At 39.2% G+C, this 20,155-nt stretch overlaps 1 protein-coding gene and 1 long non-coding RNA gene across 3 annotated transcripts in view; one reads left to right on the top strand and one right to left on the bottom strand.

Moving 5' to 3' along the window:
- The window catches only part of palld (palladin, cytoskeletal associated protein), a 128,597-nt gene that overhangs the window by 86,619 nt on the left and 21,823 nt on the right, over window positions 1–20,155 (bottom strand). The gene's annotated exons all lie outside the window — the stretch shown is intronic.
- Window positions 1,219–8,217, top strand: LOC138241299 (uncharacterized). Its single transcript, XR_011190528.1, has 3 exons — window positions 1,219–1,414; window positions 7,865–8,001; window positions 8,101–8,217. It is a non-coding gene; the product is annotated as an uncharacterized lncRNA (long non-coding RNA).

Here is a 20,155-nt window from a genome sequence, read left to right as displayed (position 1 = left end):
CATTTCAAGAAAACAAACATTCCAATATTTAGTTGTGTATTCTTGAAATCTGCTTTTTAATAGCTTTCCCTCTCCAAAGAAGGACTAGTTAATCCACTGTTGTGTTGGAAGTGCTTCACCCTGTATAGTGTTCCCCGCACTGTTTCAGCCTTTAGGCAACATTAATTATTACATATTAATTAATCTGAATGACACTTTGACTAATGGCAGCTTGCATTGGACCTTTTGTAGAGCTGGGCAGCAATCTTAAGTTAAGTACTTTGCTTGTGAACCTAACAATAACATTCCTACCCAAGATTTGAAACCACAACTTTCTGATTACAGGTCTAAAGCCCGAACCACAACACCACATTGATGCCACAAGAAGGCAATGATTCAAGGCATTTACACCAGAAGGAAAATCCAGCGTAACGGGGGATATCCCTTTCACTTTTCTTAACTTTCACTTATTCATGGGCGTGGTTTCTCGAACTTTGTTCTGTTACACAAGGTGTACCTAGTGAATCTGAACCCTTTTTTTCACCATCTTTAACTCACTACACTGTTGATTCTGTAGGAGATGGTTTGACTGACTAACAGTGGTGGATACTTTTAATTGAAAACAGACAGGGAGATGTAATTAATTAGTTCACCTGTGTATATACTATCACTGTTCACATCTGAAACCAATTTAAAGGCCACACATGAGTTTTTAAAACAATTTCACACTCCACTGGCCTCAGAGAAGACTACTTATTGGGACTGATTTAATAAAAACAGTTAAAGGGAAAATGAGGCAGCCAGGGGGAAGAAAAGGCACTTTGAGTTCATGATATACAGTAAGTAACGATTCTGTAGAAGATTTGCAAATGTTTACGTTAGAGTATCTGTAACTTTATTTGAATGTTATCGCACAAAATGAATGACTATCAAAATGGGAACAACTTGCTGTCACATAAATATGTAAGAAAACAAAATGGGGATGTTTAACCTCTAATACATAACGCGCCTCCCAGCTGACTGTCATTCACACCAGGTTGTATTATGTTTCAAAACAGACTGAACACGACTTGTTTTAAAGAGTCGCTCTCGTTATGTACGCCACTGGTTTGAGTCTGTGTTGTGACCTAAGCAGGCTGTGGCCAGGATTTCACAACTATCAGCACATGAGTGTCCAAGCACCAGTCTGTATCAGTTTACCGCGCAGCGCTGACCCTAGAGACGTGTTTTAAAAAGTTAGAGGAGCGAGACGCTACCTTGTAGCAAAATACTGCGGGACTTGTATTATGAATAACATCGGATGACTCGGACGACTGTAAGCTTATGAGGAAAGCAAGTTCTGACCATTTGCAGTCATGGTGCTTCAAGAATCATAGCTGCAAAAAGCAACTGGTACTTCCAGACTGGCCTCAAAGAAGCAGGTTTTGGATTTTGTGTAAGCACAATTATTATTACAGCTTTAAGATCTATAACCCTAAAATACATGCCTCAGAAGATTTATACAGCATGTGATAACTCTTTTTTGGGAGGTATATGAAATGCTTCTGTCTTAGGTGAAACATTTCAGAACTCAGAATAAAAAATAAAATATGCTAATGAAATAATGGATAAAAAGAAAAACTGTATTCAGTGAACATTTTAATAATATACCTTGTGCTGAAATAATCTATTTTACTGTTGCACAGCCTCAACAAAACAGAAGCCCAGCTATACAAGAGGCTAGAAGCAATTAAATACATCACAAATACCTGATGACATTCTTTCTGTAGCTGTCAAAACACTAAGGGATGCAATTCATGGACTGCTAAGTTCAATATTGCACTGGTTAATCAAGAAGAAATTGTACACACTGATTGGAGAATTGTGATTGTCTACTATTAAAAAAAAAGTAGGACAAAACTATGTAATGTAACTGCAGACCAAAAACTCTTACGTCTGGAGCCTATGAAGTTTTAGATTAATTAGAGTTAAGCCGTTTGTGTAAAAGCAGGCTTCTATGAGGATAAGCATGGAATTAGAAAAGACATCATGTAATTAAAGAACTTGTTCGATTGCTGTATTAACAGGAGCAAATGCCTAAAGGATACATAGTGAAACAATGCACAACTGAAACAGAAGAAAGTCATATTAGCATTTTACATTGTATCGGTTTCGGTCACTGCATTATAAAGGGCTGTCAGATAAAAACAAAGATAATCAGGATAATTGTTGGTCTCCAAAGCAGGTCATAAAGGAATAACTTTAGTCTTCAAGGATTTAAATGATGCAAGTATCCAATTTTGTCAAACCAATCAGCTGATTTAGGATGAACAATTAAAGACGTATTCACTGGCTTAAGCTGAAGTTATGAGGAAGAAGTTTGGGAATAAACTAGTCATGGGTGATGGGAACAGATTACACAGCCATGCTGTTGAGGCTGACTCCTCGTGGCCCTGCTAGAAATGGTAGGAGGAGTGAAGTGGGCTGAACTGACTCCTCCCCATTTATGACCTTTTTTATGTTCATAAATTCACTTCGGACTTTGGTGGAATGCAACTTGTTTATTGCAATTTAGATGCATTGTACTGCAGTAGTTACAGATGCATATATCCCAGTGTTCTAAAAAAAACATAGAAACTTAAAAAAAAGGCAAATCACAGCCAGGGAAAAGAACATGAGGGGAAAAAACAGAGGTGCTCATGAGCAGGAAACGAGCACAATGTACCTCTGAGAAATAAAGACCAAACAGCTGCCAGTATCATAAAGATAATGTATTCATCTCTTTCAAGCAATTTTATGTCTATAAAACTTTATATTAATCAGGCCATAATGATCTGGTATTATGCATAATTATCATGGCAACAAATTAGATAGCCCATAATTTTCTCCGGTTTCCAAAATAAACAGGAATCAGCTCATGGCAGCTCCACTATTTCAAAACCTTGCAGCATTTACAGAAACAGATGTGGCCTTGATTCTCTGTTTCGAACAAACATGATGGAACAACCTATATCTTTTATAACATTCTCAAGCACTCATGATAAAAAATGTAACTTAATAATCACAGCGCTAAAGCTCACAGTTTATAAATTACAAACTTTTATTAGTCCATTCAATAATTTCAGTTATAGCTTTGTCGATTGAGAGGCCCTAAGTTAATGGAATAACCAATAATTCAATGAGCATTTCCATCAAGTGTGATACAAATATCTGACTATTTCTGTAATTTCTTGAGTTTTCAGCTTCAGAGTGTCATGTAGAAATAGGAATGCCATTAGTAGTTTCCATCTTTGGTCCTCAAAGAGCTACTGGGCTTTGATTCACTTGGAGTCTTGTATTACTCTTTCAAACTGGTCTGGAAGAACAGCATGATCTTGGCTATGCCTGTGTGCCTCCCACTGCTTAATGATTAACTTCATCATGCTGAAAGACATGAGTAATGCTTATAGACTCTTCTCCTAATCAATGCCTTTATATCACTTTACCACTTTGTTGTTGTTCTGAAAGCCCTGTGGTTTCCAGAGTTGAATATTTGCTTGAAATTGTTACCTGGCCAAGGAATGTTACAGAGACAGACATACTTATTCTGAAATCACTATTACTGCATACAGAATCCATGTTTCTTTGGGTTTGGTCCAGTATACAACTATTGGATCAGGTGTCTCATGGGTAATAAGAACCGCTTTCAAAGGGTTGGAACTTGGGTCTGACTGGGTATTACAATGCCTGGCAATGGCTGCTGAATTAGATCCGGGTTAGAACATAAGACCTAAGAGAACTGATCCATGACTGGTAGTACTCTCTGCAAGCTCCTTTCCAAGCTTAGGAACAGCGTTGCGTCATTTACAAAGATCTTTGGTTTTCTCCAGTTGCCCTGGGCAGCCGAACTCCACATGAGTTTGGGTCTTTACTGCCTCTGCTAAGGGCTATGAAACACAGCTTATAACAAGGGGGAGAAGGGGCTCACTAAGGCTTCTTATGGAATTAAATTTCCCAGGTGTCTGTTGCCATAGACTCTGCTACCTTCTTTAGTCTACAGTATGTTGCAGGTTTTCCAACTGTGAGCAGCTGCAAAGGTATTCCATAAGTATGTAGAATTCCTCTGGTCCCAGTATTTTACCACTCTTTATTAACCAAGATGCTTTGTTCATCTCCACCACTGTGATGTGGGCATCCAAGTCACCCCCCATCTCCCTCTTAGGCTGTGCATGATTCTCTTTTTCTGCACTCTTCTTACCTGAGTAAAGAAATAGGAGGAAACAGGAAGAGTCAATCTCATTTTTTTCAACCGTTATCTTTGAACCTTGAATAGGAATGACTTTGCCTTTTTTGACTTTGGAGCTCCAGCCACGTCAACGGCTCTTTCAGGTGTTTGCCACTTTTGCAGACCCTCTTCAGCTGTTTTTCTAGATCCGTCTTTTCTCTCGCTTTTGCCTGTAGCAGCTTTGAGCCAAGGCCTTGAGCTTCACTTTCAATACCTCCAATCATTCCACTACTGTGCCTTGTACCCTTTAGGTCAGTCCAGCTCACACGGTGCACCTTGGACAACTTTTTGCAGCAAGCTTCCTTCTTCCTCTAGTACCTCCAGTTTAGCTTCCAACAGCCCCAGCTAAAAGCCAGCAGGTGGCATTTGCCACTTCAGCCAAACTGGCACATCCGAAAACCAAACCGGTGACACCACTGTGAATTACAAGTTAGCAGGAAGAGAGCACAAGATGCAGCTCTTCTAGAGTTCCGCCAAGTCTTTCCTGTCTTTTCCTCCCGTGCTCCAGCATGAACTCCCTCTTTTCCACTTAAGAGAATACGCTTTCATCCCTAAGGAGTACTTCTTCTTAGGAAAACATATGTTTTAAGCTCCCAAGAAATTTAATGTACGTCCATGAGGCATTCATTTCTCCTTAAATGTAGTTCCTCATTGTTTGGGGCCTGCAGGGAGTATTTTGGACTTGCTCCCAGTCTCGCAGGTGAAACGGGGAAAAACATTCCAACCCAGCAGTCTGATCCTTCCATCTGCCCCTCTGGCTTGTCCGGGGATTTGTAGGCGTCCTCCTCCGGGGCGGCCTCCGCGATTCTTCTTCCAGGAGCCTCTCCTGCCTCCTGCTGCTCTTGTCCTCTTTGGAATCAACGTCTGGTGCAGTCAGCGTGGTGGCCGATGGCGTCTCTGTGTCTGTATGCAGTGCCCCGTAGGGGGTTTCAGTTCCAGCAGGGCTCTCTTCTTTCCCCCTTGTCCTGCTGGCTCGGCCACTTCTGTCTCTCTTTGTACTACAGGGCTCTTCCGCAGGCCTCAGCCCACCGGACTCAACTTGAATTGATACCGACTCCAGCAAAGCAATCGCCTTCTCCTTTTCTGTCAGAAACAAGATGCCAAGTAGGTAGCTTTGTGAGGAAGACCTCTCAGGTTTGTTTGTTTGTTTTAAGAGCCAATCGCTATGGAAATGTTTCCTCTTCAAAAAGCACATGCATTGAGTAAATAGTTAATGGTGCTTTGGGAACTGAAATCTCATAGACATTATAAAACTGTCTGTGGCTGCTAACTTCAACTTCATATTTGCCAAAACAGAGTTAGAAGTCTATAAAGGCGGTTCTGCTGTCAAGCATTGCGTAAAGTAAGTGTAAATTAATATTAGACAGAAGCAGTTACCTGGTTTCCTAACAACCAGGAGAGGAATCAAATAACACTGTACATGAAATACAAAATTCCTGTTTATGGATAGGATGTTATTATACATTAAATAAAACTGCGGTGTTGTAAAAAATAATTATGTTTTCTATGTTAAACAAAGCATTACTTTTGCGTACACCTCTGATCAAGACAAGGCTGACTGCATTTTTCTATTTAAGTCCACATACCACTGAATTAGCTTTTAGTTCTCCTTCTGAATTAACATAACCTTGCTTGACCCTGCATTACTTGCTTGTTTGATGGAAACAGTCATTGACTAAGGTACAATTTCACCACAAACGAGGAGAAGAAAATGATCACATCCAGATGAGAGCAAGATTTGTCGTCAACGAACTATTATGTTTTGTCTTTTAAGAAACGTTTTGACGCACATTCATGATTTGAACTTCCGGAAACATGAAAGTATGCATACAAGACCAGATAACCTTATGGTTAAACACGCAGAATGCTGCTTTAATGTTATGTTGCCTCTCTCCAAGTGACATCCAAATACTCATATTAAGCTTTGAAAGTCTGCCAGGCCACACCGATACAGGAACCACAGGAATCTCAACAACTGCTTTATAAAGTTTAGGTCCCATCTTTAATTGTAACAGGGAATTTGGGCTGGACTGAAATACTAAAAATACCAAGCACTATAAAGAAGACTGTGTACTTCCTATCCTTTTTGCTTAATTACAATGCTTACTGAATATCTAAAAATTAACGAGCCATTTCTTGGCATCACAGGAACTTGGCAGACAATCGATGAAGCCTTTTGTCACAATACAAATAAATGCATTCATCTGTAAACTCGCATGCATCCAAGTCATTAAGCTAGTGGAAGCTTGGCTTGACCACCCAACCCCAGAATACTTATTCTAACACAGTAGGGTACAGAAACCCACTGTTTCGCCATTAAATCAGCCCTAGCTGGGTCTGAATCACCCGGACCACAAACGCTTTTAGCGGCTGCAACTTTATGCCATGGAATGCGCTGCAGCAGACGGGAAGTCGCTGAGGAGCGCTCGTGGAGGCTAGGCCAGGAAGCCAGAAACACCGCCTCCAGCCGAACTCTTCCACTTCAGAAAGGGGAGGAAACTGGCAAGTGACATCACGAGTAAATCATTCTCAAAAAACTGCAGCTGCTGCAGAACAAACGAAACCCACAAAGAGGAGAGGTTCTGCAAAGCCAAGATTTCACAAAACCGCTCTCCTGTTCCGAAGCATATGTTCAGACGCGCGGCAAATGAAGAGCTGCTGTACTACTGGCTTGCCAGTTTTATAACATTAAGGGAACACGGTCCAGAAGAGAAAGGTCTGCTATCTTTCCTGGTATTAAACATTTTTCAAGAACACAGACTGAAGCATTTTCAGTTCTGTAAAGTACATTAAAGTACTACAGAGCTGATACTGATATTAGTAATACTGACCGCAATGCAATGGTATAATTTACTGTAATACAACTTTATCATTGTGGTATAAATAATGCATTGCCCCAATCTGAACATCCCCTCCCTGGTCAGATAAATAATACTGGCAGGCTTTCTCCAGCTATGATCACACAGAGGAAGCATTTAATTAGGCAGAGTCTCTGTGATATGCGAAGTGAAGATGAATACCTGCTCAAGGGGCTCCACTGCTACAGTCATGCATGCAATCTGAGTGTTATGATCACGGTTTTGGGCCCCAGTCATGTCATTAACTGGCTGTGATTGGGATTCCCCAAGTGGCTGATCACAATATTGTAAGGCTGCCTCAGTGACCCCTGCAATAAAGACATTTGGGACCAAAATCTTGCTGAGGTTGGAGTAGAAGCCACGTCACCCTGCAGCTCACAACTGGCAACTGACTGAAGCTCAGCAGGTGTGAGCCTGGTCAGTACCTGGATGGGAGACTAAGTTTCTGCTGAAAAAGGTGTTAGTGGGGCCAGTAGGGGGCACTCACCCTGTGGTCTCTGTGGGTCCTAATGCCCCAATATAATAACTGGGACACTACTACTACTAGTAGTAATGACTGGGACACTGCTACTACTGTGCAAAAGAGCCATCCTTCGGATGAGACATGTAACCGAGATCCTGACTCTCTCCAGTCATTAAAAATCCCAGGGTGTTTCCCGAAAAACATGGGGGTGTTACCCCAGTGTCCTGGCCAAATTTCCAATTGGTCCATACCAGTCATTGCCTCCTAATAATCCCCATCTATGAATTGGCATCATCACTCTGTTTTCCTCCCCGCTAATAGCTGGTGTGTGGTGAGCGTACTGGCGCACTATGGCTGCCGTTGCATCATCCAGGTGGGGCTGCACACTGGTGGTGGAGGGGATCCCCATTACCTGTAAAGCGCTTTGAGTGGAGTGTCCAGAAAAGTGCAATATAAGTGTAAGGAATTATTACACTTTAGTTGGAATTACAATTATGTGTATTAACACCTGAAGAAGTCTCAGCAGCTAAAACATTGTTTTTCTTTCTACTTTTCAGCATTGTGGTGGTCTTTACTTATTCCTTCAAAATTGTTCTTCGTCAGTCATCAGCAGGCAACAGATAAAACACCAGTAAGAACAAATGCAGAATAATAACAGAAATGGCACCAGAAGACTGTAATAAAAAAAATCTTCTCAATAAATCCATCGTAAAGCTAAACTATGGCAATTAACATTTTTTTCCAGAGAGTAGTACATCACTCCCTGAGAATAATCAGCCTGTACAGAATGTTATACACACACAATTTTAAATGAAGTGAGACAGAAAACCTTCAAATGCATATTTATCAAAGGGACATATTTCACATTAGACAAAGTTTTCTGGGATAAAATACCTAAAGATAAAGTATTTGGGGATTGCTAGCTATATTTACACTAGTTTTATAAGTGTCAGCTTTTGTAAAATGCCTGAATTATACAATCCCATTGTCGATTTTTGTTATTTATATAAACCCTTTATGTCTTCATAAACAGGCAGTTTTATCATTTAACAGCATTTGGCAACTGTACATGCTTTCAAAATCCCTCTTGCAAACACATCCAATTGTTTCTGAGTATATGCAACAATGGAACAAAAGGAGTCTTGGCAGAATAAAGGTAGAGTATCATTTTCTAAAGTTCTAAAAGCCTTTAATGTAAGGCTAAATCCCGTAGTTATGACCCCCACCTTTTGGAGATAATTGAAATCACACCCTGCCCGTAGGAAGCTACAATAAAACATATATTCTGACACACTGAGAATGAGCCATCAGTAAACCTACGAAACCAAGAAATCTATGAAACAACACTGCACAACACCATGCAAGACAGTGGGTTAACTAAAGTGATGATTGATCCTAGTTAATTTCTAAACCACTGTTGTTACAAGCGCAGATGACAAAGACCTTAGGGTCAGATGTGTTGACATTTGAAGAAAATACATCTCATGTTTCAGTTGCTTTCAATGAGATGGATTGCTTTCCATGAGATGCATTTAAGTATCTGTAGTTATCCATGCTCTGTGGTTCCGTAATGTAATGTCCATTAAAATTAAAAAGACAATAAAACCTGTGGCTAACCTTACACAAGCCATAATAAGCAGCTGGCAGCCAGAGATTTTAGTGAGCAGCTATGTGGTTGGCCTGTTATCTAATTACTAATATATTTGCCTGATGCTGTAATCCAAAAGGGGACAAATATTTGCACAGCTAAGTATTTTACTGGAAGGTATTTTCCCAGGTTTCACTTTCAAGTCCAGAAACCTAGCCAGAGCCAATAAACTAACAAAAAACCTCTGTCAAAAAGCAGAATGCTATTCTGTATAAAAATATATTTATTTTGGACATGTTTTTTAAACAAAGTTCCAGCTCTAAAAAGGTTAATTACTATCATAGTAAACAACATAGTATACTACTCTTTCATTGTGAAAAAAACAAAAACCAAAAAGCAATGAAAAGCTACGTCATCCAGTACCACCACAAAACTCCTCAAGACACTTCTTCTGTATAAACAGTCCTTTCAGATAATGTAAGCATAGTAATATGTGTTGCCATATAGCATTTATGTTTCATTTTTATAGGCTGATTGTCACACATGTGAACAATGGGGTCTGAAAATAAAAGTTAAATACTTGCTCTTGAACCACTGGCATCTTCACTAGCTGTGCAACTATTTAAACCTGGAGTTTTGATTAATGCAGACATTTGTATGTAACTTGACTGTTGATCCAGTCCAGTCAAAAAGCAACAAAGAAACACTAAGGATTTGCTGGTATTTCTCTATACTCCCTTTGGAACAGTCATTGTGGTTAACCTTGCTTTGCATAGTCAGTTAAGCTACACAGACCTAAACAATTAATAATAGTTCATTGGCAGGTTCACATACAATATATGGAAAATAATAAAGCCTCTCCAGACAAGCATTTCAAACTACAGAATGAGCTTTCTGCACTTACCAAGACTCAGATTCCATGGAGAAAGCGCTCCTGCATATCTCAATCTTTGCCTACCTACACGGCTCAAGTTGAACCACAGGGATCTGCTGTCTGGCTTTAAGTGCAACACAGCACAGAAGACTGAGCGGAGAAAGAGTGCGGGAGAGAGAGAGAGAGCAGACAGAGCTGCCAAGTTCCAAACAGCGAGAAAATTAGCCGAAGGCTGGTTGGAAAAACAAAGGTTTCTGTGACCCAGGGAGACAGACTTTAACCTCCTGGCTCTGCTTCAGCTGCTGCTGTTTCTGCTTCTCCTATTGCTTTATGGGGGCACTGATAGTATCCCAAAATAAAACTGATGACAAGAGCTTGGGGATCCGCCTTCTACCAGCACGCTGCCTGCCAGCAGACTCACAGGCATATCAGGCTTATCAGCGTACTGGGAGAAAGTCCTGAGAGAGAGAAGGTAAAGAACCTAGCAGTGTGTGGAATTTGTCCCCTTTTCAGAGCAGGTATTGAAGGAGCTCCATTTGTGTTCTTAACCGTGATAGCCTTCACATTTAATGTGCCAGAAAACCTCAGGGAAATCTGTAGACACTTAATACATTACTAGTGGGCTCTTTCCTCTGACACAGAATATGATAACAGTTTTCCCTGTGGTGCTAGAATTTCAACAAATTAGGACCTTTATAACAAGGTCCACATGGTGACTTTCTTATGCATATACATGCATCAGTGTTCATTATACAGGTTCAAATGGGTTAGCACGGGGTCTGAAAAACTACAGGGAAGAAATAATTAACCAAAGCTATGTTGAAAATGTCAGTAATGCTTGAGCGTTTGAAATAGATTGAATATTTACCTTAAAACACTTCAATCCTCAGCAAATACGCTTAAACATGAACTAAGCAAAGTGCAAACTTGGAGAACCTGCCTGTGTGAGTTTCCAAGAGTGCTTCTGCAGTGGCACAGAAGCCACAGCACTTGACTCCATTACAGAAACAGCAACAGTGTTGGCTGGATGACGAAGGAGATTGAAAGAAAGCAGAGGGGAGCTCAACTTAATCCCTGCTTTTGAGAATAAACTGGCTTACGTGAGAGGAAAAAAATACATAACTTCAAACGTGTAAGAAAACTGACTAATGCTTCCTGAAAGTCAAACAGAGACTACTGAAACAGCAGAAAATCAAGGGACTGGATTGTGTGTGTGGGAAGGGTGGGGGGCAGAGGGGGAGGGGGTTAGTTTAGGTTCAGTGAAGAAACTTATTTTGTCGTGGATAGGAGGAGAGCTTTTTTGCTCTGTGCTGCTAAAGTACATTATGCTGCAGCACAACTGCCAATTTTAGCTTATGACACTAAAAAAGACACTAAAATGAGTAAATTATGACTTTCTATGAGAAAAAAAATTGCTGCCCTTTTCAGGCCTTTTTAATACACCATGTTAACAAGTGGCTGTTATTTAATAAAAGTCCAGTATCTTCTTCAAAGGCTTGTTCCAAAATAATCCTTTCCCTTTTTACTTCTTCATAACGGCACTTCCCTGATTCACTTATTCTTCAAGTAACTGAAGCCATATGTTTATCCAGAGAAAAGTCTGCAGCCCTCTCAAATTCTCCGGCATCGCCAGCTTAAACGGTCCTCACTAACAGAGTATAGAAAACGAAGAGGGGGCCTTTCGGCGCATCTTGCAAGTCTGGATGCTAGAAGCTAATCGATCCGAGAACCACGCCCTTTCCTGAAATAAGCCGGGGAGGTTCGTCTTCAATAGCATGGCTGCATAGTTTGTTGTCCACCCCTCACAACACATGAGAGACCAGCTGACCAGACAAGACAATCCACGTCTGCTGATCAGTGGAATACTCTGTAACATCAAATCTGGAGTACCCACAAGGTGAGGAGAGAGGTGGTGGCGGTGCCACAGCGGTTGAATAATAATAATAATAATAATAATAATAATAATAATAATAATAATAATAATAATAATAATAATAATAATATTTCTTTATTAGCCCTATACAATTTCTTGCATTAGGAATTCGTCTTTTTGCATACCCCATCTTTTCTCCATGGAGACACAGACACACAGACAGGGAGAAGCTTGGGGTCAGAGCGCAGGGTCAGCCATTGTACGGCGCCCCTGGAGCAGTTGGGGTTAAGGGCCTTGCTCAGGGGCCCACGGGATTTGAACCGGCAACCTTCAAGTCACAGGCGCAGATCCTTAGCCACAGAGCCACCGCTCCGCCCCATAGTGTACCAATAGGTTAGTGTACCAAATGCGTGTCTTCATCGGCGGGGGGGGGACCTCTAGCACTTCACCCTACGAGTTAAAAATAACCCCTTCTGTCTAAGCACCTGGCCACAGGCTGACAGGACTGTGGGCTACATTCCCAGTCTGCGGCCAGTTCTCTGTTCGCTCAAAGCCTCCTGTCCCATGGGGAGGTATAAAACCTCACTGTCTGTAAGAGTTCAGGGGGGGCTTGAAATTTATAGTTCAGAATACTGTAAACTTAATCCTACTCAACATTAAGTCAGTTCCTTTGACTAGATGCATTACACAAAAATGTGAAGACAATAAATCTCCTTTCACACAAAAAAAAGCATAACATATCGGAAAGTAGGGAGGTCCACAACTCACAGAACACTTTAAGGCGAGTCATTACTTTATAAAACATGCTTTAAACAAATCAGTGTGTCCAATGATTATACCTTTGCTAAGTTGAATTCTTGCTTTAAAGCCGTGTGAGGCATCATGATCACGATCTCGAAAAAGTTACACTGAAAGGTTTATTTCTTTTAGTTTAAACATCTTTAGCTTAAATTACCTTAAAAAAACGTCCTGTCTCAAAGTGTCCAAAGTGTTACTGATGGGACTAAATAGTCATCTTACCAGGAAGAGATTCAAAATCTCCTGAGGAAAACTTGAGTGGATCTGCAGCTGTGGGTCAGTGGCACAGGGTAACAGAGATGGAAAGTGTCATGACGGAGTGATCCAGTAAAAAAACTAGAAAAACCTGCTTTTAACGATAGGTGAACAAAAAATAAGTTCTGTTTTTTTAAGAAATCACTGAAAGGTAAAAAATAGAAATCTCAATAGGTAAGAGAAAAAGGACCTTAAAATAAAACAGCAGCTTGTGTGTTTGTGTGCTTGTGTGAACTAATATCTAGTTCGGTCATGTGAAAGGGTTAAATGTCATGCCCGGACAATTCCCACGCTTTTAGGCCACTATTTCAGAGAGTTTAACCCATAATATTGGCTTCTCTCTTTCGTGAGAAGATAGAAGGACAGTCTAGTGTGGTATGCTAGAATATGATACTATATACATGTACACCAAGACATTGATTTCACGGGATTCTGTAGTTGTACACCTGAAACATCTCAGGTCATGGCTTATTGACAAGACAGAAAACACTGGTTTGTGCTGTGTGATTCACTATGTAACTCACTCTACCTCATATGTTATCTTGCTTTAGGGTGCCATAATGAAATCAACCATCACAGAAGAGGTTTCTTGGTACCCATGTAAGAAAATACTGTACATCCACTCTAAATAAAGAAGACTCAGACCCTGCCATGATGTCATCCCCATTATTGCTGTATATCAGAGGCCTCCTCTGCAATACCATAAAGAACTTGACTTTTATTGCACCCCTCGTCTTAAAACACTGGCTTGCAAAGTCTTTTGTTAAAGAAACACAAGCTTAGGACTTACATTTGGTCCGAATTGCTTTTATTATTGAATATAGGAAAAGGAAGCCAAACACAGAAGTCGTGAGAGGTCATACTCCAACGAACCAATAACTCTGGACATTTAGGCCTTTGTGTATATATCATCAGAAGAGAGGACAATAAATCCCCTTGATAAAAACACCTTACTGATTTGTGTCCTCACAGCTGTAAAATACTGCACTTTCCACTATTTACTTCCAAGAGAAGACTTCTCATAAGAAACTCTAGGCTGTTTCTAAGAATCGGGCAGAAAAGGATGTTCAGCACCAGTTTGTCTTTGAAAATGGTGCCCCTTCTTTTAATTCAATGAACCATAAATTCAGACTTGATTGTCAAAGCAAACAGACAAATACTTCAACTAATTCATTGGGCTAATGTTTTTATCCAAAATAACTTGCACCTGCTGGCATTTTTACAGCTGCATATTTTGCTGAAACAATTTGAATGAAGTACCTTCTTCGTGGGTACAAAAGGTGTTTACCCATACCTTGGAGGTGAACCCACAACCTCACTGGTAACAGATCCTGTGGAACCACTCTGCCAGCCTACTGTATATTGATCAAATGTATTTCTATCAATATCACATATACTGTATATAACAAATAATGTCAGCTGCCCAGGACTTAAAGCTGACGATTTTCTTTTTTTTTTTTTAATGGTAAACACATCTGAAAAAATCAAATCCATATACTGTAGCACTTTACCTTCAAGGCACGATAAAACAGACTTCCAATAACCTTTGAATTAAAAAGGATCCATTTGAAGTTAATGTAAAGAAAAAAAAATGTGCTCGCTCAGCATAGTTCTTTGTAATTACAATCTCTGATTCATTACCATTCCACTTCTAAAAGGGCTGCACCACCCACACCAAAGAAAAAGACAAAACCCTGCTTTAGATTATCTAATAATGAATGCATGTATATTTCTTTCAAAATACACTCTTTCAATGAAAAGCTGACCTTTAGTAGAACCTTTGCATCACAATCCTGAGCCCTTTGCGTATCCTTTGATTGCTGATCTCCAAAGATAAAGGTTTTCATTTTTATCAACCATATTAGCAGGACCATGTATTGAAACAAACTGAAATTGCTTCCTCTTGCTTTTAGTGGTGAATGGGCATCCTTCGGATGGGTTGAAACATTAAATGTTTTGAAAGAGAGCAAGTTTTTCCTTTGGTGTCCGGGCTAAATCCCTCTATGGGACTGCACAGTCTGGCTTCCCTGAGGATCGCCCTTCACTCAGCTGGTGGAGCAGTTCCTCATCGCTCTGCCTGCAGTGCTACACATGTGCTGATGTGTAGAGGGGCTGCTGACACACTTTGACGGCTCTGCATCACCCAAGTGGCTTCATGGGTGGATGATGAGGGTGCTATCCTATTTATAAAGCATTTTGGCATCCTTTGGACTAAAGAGCCCCATATGAATGTAAGAAATTATTATTATTAGAATAACATTTTTGACAAATGCACTGCAGTAATATTTAAGAGAACCATAACTGGTACATAGTTCAAAGGCTCAGATGAAACTATACCCGCAGTGGTGGAGCCATATGCAGATTACTGTTGAGGTCGCTTGCAGGGTTAGATCATCCCTTACTGTATTACAGAAATAAAATGTGAAGTTGCACTAGAAGAAAAATGGACGAGTTGTGAGCGAAATGACTCCTAAAGCATGTAGCACAGTCATGATTTACAATGAAAACCGATAATGCATGTAACAGGACGTCTCCAAATGCATTACACAGATATAAGCATCCCCCAGAGAAGTCCTCTGTAAAATTTATTGAACAACCGCAGCCCCCTTCCTGCTTCCCTGTCTTAAACAGTCCAGCTGTCCAAATGAAGGCTTAAATCTTTTCTGGGATGTTGTGTACAAGCACATTCAGCAGGCACCACAATGACAGGAAGTTAACAAATGTGCCGCATCTAATTCTTAGACAGCATCCTACAAAATGTAGCCCTTTCATTCAGTTATTCTGCCACACTAATCTTCTGAAGATAAGAGATTTCTTTTTAAGGAAAGTGACAGTTAAGCCAAAACAAAATGAGCAAAACGTGCCTGAAGTCCTCTTTCTACATGATTTTTGGCAGCTGAGGAAATCCACTTTATCCAATTAATGTATATGGAGTCAGATAAAAGAGGTCAGCTATAAATTCTCAATACACAAGATCTGCACATCCTTCTTTGGAGTGTGTCAGAGGCAAAGCCTTTATATGGTCTTTACGCTGAATTTTATTACCTCACACAATCACCTTCTGTATATCATACCTGCTCGCAGTGTCAAAAACAAAACAAAAACGTCTTTAGTTCAATCTTTCTTTTTCCTCAGTGTGGGTAATGTGTGGAAAAAAACTTGCAATAGTTAACTTTAGCTATTCTTTTTGTTGTTTTCTTTTTATTTAGGAATTGACTCTTTGAGATCACGACTCGCAGGAATTTAATCCTCACTCATGCTCCAGGTGCTGTGTTTTTTGTCTTTCGAGACTGTAAAAAAACCTTGATCAAGCAAAGCTCTCTTTTCTAAAATATCAAACAGATTTTGACATTTAAGAAGCGTCTTTTCCTGTGAATGTTTTTTTTTCTATAACTAGGTCAATACAGAGGAGCATGGTGGCGCAGTGGCATATTGAATATTTTCCTTGTGTTTGTGTGGATTTTTGCCGGTTGCTCTGGTTTCCTCCCACAGTCCAAAGCCATACTAGTAGGTTAATTAGCTTCTGGGAAATTGATTCTAGAGTGAATGTGTGTGTGTGTGTGTTTGTGTCTGTGTGTGCCCTGTGAAGGACTGGCATCCCATCCAGAGAGTATCCTCCTGTGACCCTGTATTGGATAAAGCAGTTAGAATGTGGATGGTTGCATAGATAGTTCACTACATGATCCATCCAAACTGCTACCAAGTATTAAAAAAGCTGAATGGGCCCTATTGGGGTGGAAACAATTTTAATCTATTCCTGTGCTGGTCTTCAGTACTCCTGCAGTTGCATAAATAACTATAGTTACTAATTTAAGTAAGAGTTAATCAAGCAGTAATTCGAGTTTGGTGGTGCCATAATTCTACAATAAGCCAAATGGAAAAATCTGCTATTGGACCACTGTTAGCGAACGCAAATGTCGATGGAGAAGTATAGTACATATTAAATATAACATATTGTGCATGGCTATATACTACTGCTACTGGACTACTGCTATTGAACACAAATGTACAGAAAATGAAGTACAGCACATACTGAATATATCATATTGTAAATACAGTAGCTATATACTACTACCATACCATAGTGGATACAACTACCATATTGGGAACTGGAGTACCCTACTACTTCATAACGTTTAGAACCTGTCCTGAACCTCACCAGTGTCTGGATCACAATACCAAACTAAAAAGCATGATATCACCCGGTTTTCTTCTATAAAAAAGCTCATATGACTTTGAAGTAGTGCAGCAGCTCAGGAAGTATAGTGGGCACTAGTAAGTAAATTATAAACTGGCCTGTGCACAGCACGCTTTTATTTAGAGCCTCTAATTACAGATGTCTAAACCACATTCTGAAATTGTCCTCTTGTGAGGACATGTAATCCAAGAAATGTAAAACCAAGTCACCATCTGCTTGAGACAGTGGACTTGAGTTTGATCGTACACAATATATTGGTTTTAGATTATTGAAGTGGAAAAAAAGACAACATTCCTTCGATAATCTGTTTGCCTTTGAATAATGTCAAAACATCAGAGTAATTTAAAGTAGATGGACACTTAAAAATATTTGACTATTTTAAATCATTTAAAAGAATGAAAAGGGCATATTTGTAACTCAATTAAATGTACAGTATACTGGAGTTATTTAACCTATTTAACCATTATTCCATCACTTGGTGATTAAGACTGAGTTATGTTAAATGTAAGGTTATAGAAACAATAATGAGAATTACTACAGGATCGCATATATGAAAATAAGGTTCCAGGAGGTAGTTCACATGAATTTAGAAAAGGCTGCATAACCAGCTTGTTCAAGTTTTTTGACCAATAAAGGGTAATTGCTAAAAAGTATGTAGTGGAGTACCACAAATCTGTACTAGGACCATTGGTCTTCCTATTTATAGCAGTTATCTAGATTCTGATAAAGATAAGTAAACCAGTTATATTTGTATATTATACCAACATAGGAGAATTAGCAAAACAATATAGATTCAGTAAACGATATTCAAAATAATTTAGATATAATTCAACTTAAACTTTGTGACATTTAGACAAGTGAAGTGTTACTGGTAGTAAAACGGTAAAAAAAATCTCAAATTAAAAGCCATTTACTGTGTTTATGTGGGGAATCAATAACATGCAAATAAAATGTTAGTGCATATTGAATAGTTGTAAGTGTAGAATTTTAAACAAGTGATGTTAAGCTAAATTTATAAAATGTACAATTAAGACCTTATTTCAGACACTATGCACAATTTCTGTCACAATATTACAAACATTTTATTTTGCTCAATCATCAGTTCAGAGCAACCAGAAGACATTCCTGGGCTTAGAGTACTGTCCTGTAGTAAAGAGAAGATGAGGGAAGAGACAGAATCAAGTGCTCAAAATATTTCAAAGCTATTAAGAAAGTCCACCCAGTGGACGTCTTCAGAATAAACAGAAAACGTGATCTAAAGGACACAAGTGGGAACTACTGGACTGTATGTGGAAGTGCATTTAAGACAATAAAACGGAGTTGAAGTTGTATGAAACAAGCTACTCAGCCATTTTATTGAAGCCTATGTGCTTTTGCTTCTTTGAAGAAACAAATGGATGAGACCCACGGATTGATCAGCTACTGAGTACCAAATAGGCTACAGGTACCGACTGGCTTCCTTGTGTTTGTAACCTTTCCTATGTTCTTACTTGTCTTAAATTCTATTTTTGTCTATCTTTATTTGTTAATTGGAGTCATTGTGATTGGCATGGTAATAGAGATAAGTAACCTCTAACTGGAATGCAATGTAATTACATGACCAGTCTTTCTTATCTGGTCATGTCATTTCTGTTTTTCTGTTTAAGCGGTAATCTTAAGTGTCTTCATCACATACTCCCTAAACTGCCCTGACCACAGCCCAGTGAGCTTCTTCGCCTTTCTGTTAAACATGTCCTTATCTCCTTCATTAATAGACCTTAAAGCTTAAGTCCATGAATTGCTAGTTTTACAGCCATGGTTTCATCATAAAAAGACCATTTATTGCTAAATTTTAAGCCCGTTCAGAATGAAAACCTTTTATATTCAAAGTTATCACCGCCCAGATATCAAATATGGTTCTTATTTCTTTAGCAGTGACAGTTTAATACCCTTGGCTGTAGCCATGTCACATGTGAAAAAATATAGATGTGCAGGTTTTGAAGTTTTTATGGACACCATATGATCTTCTTCTCATAAAACGAACATATACAACTCTCAGCAACAGACACGGTGGTATCTGCAAAATGTGTTTGTAATATATTCTCTTTTTTTTCCAAAACAAGACATGCTTTGCATAGACCATGGCCGTTTTACAATGAATCTGGCTGTAAAGTCTGTTATTTTAACCAACCGCTGTGATTTCTAAAGGTTGAGGGGTTCTCTATACAGCAAAGCCTTCCATGTCTTTATTTGCCTAACAGCTAATAGTAATAGGTAACATTTTGTGACAATGAAAATCCCTCCATAATTCTAATGTTTTTAGAGGTGCCCTGTCTCAGTGATGAGACTATAGAGAGTGCAGGCTTTTTAAAATGTTTTTTTTTCTTCATAAACATGCATGGGTACAACAGCAGTGAAATGTTCCACTCCTCAACTGCAGCCTATTCATCAAGATCAAAGGTTTCACACTTCAGGTAAGGTTCACACTTTATGGAATTTTACATCTTTAATCACTGCTGACTTTAATATAATTCTTGGCGTAGATCATGCTATTCAATATGATTCAAAGTCCCCAGAGGAAACAGATTCCTACAGTTCTAAGCCAGCAAGGAGTTCAATTTTAATTTGCTGTAAATTCATAGTATCTAAAGTCAAACTGACAACTAGATCGATTTATCACCACTCATAAATGTGTTAGATCTTAAATGCTTCTGTTGTCTACAGCAGTACTGCTCAGAAGTTAAGTTTGATGACCGATATGTTTTACTACTAATAGTCCTACACTGTTTTTTTCCATTACGGCCAAGTGATAAGAGCATTTATAATGCTTTTTAATTTTTCATTTTTATCATTTGTGTTTTAAATATGACCTAAAAGCACTCACACATTGGATATCTGAAAATAAACTATTTTATTCAACTTGCATTGTTTAATTTTTCATCTTCATGAGTCTGTTGTCATGTCTGTCTGTTTAGGTATGCCGGACACATACTGTATTAGCAGCTCATCAATCACTTTTGCTTTGATAAATGGCTGTGAATATAAGA

Source organism: Lepisosteus oculatus, chromosome 1 (genome assembly GCF_040954835.1).
Source record: "Lepisosteus oculatus isolate fLepOcu1 chromosome 1, fLepOcu1.hap2, whole genome shotgun sequence".
In the NCBI taxonomy this organism is placed as follows: Eukaryota; Metazoa; Chordata; class Actinopteri; order Semionotiformes; family Lepisosteidae; genus Lepisosteus; species Lepisosteus oculatus.
Note: the sequence above shows the minus strand (reverse complement) of the source record. Positions and strands in the feature narration are given on the sequence as shown.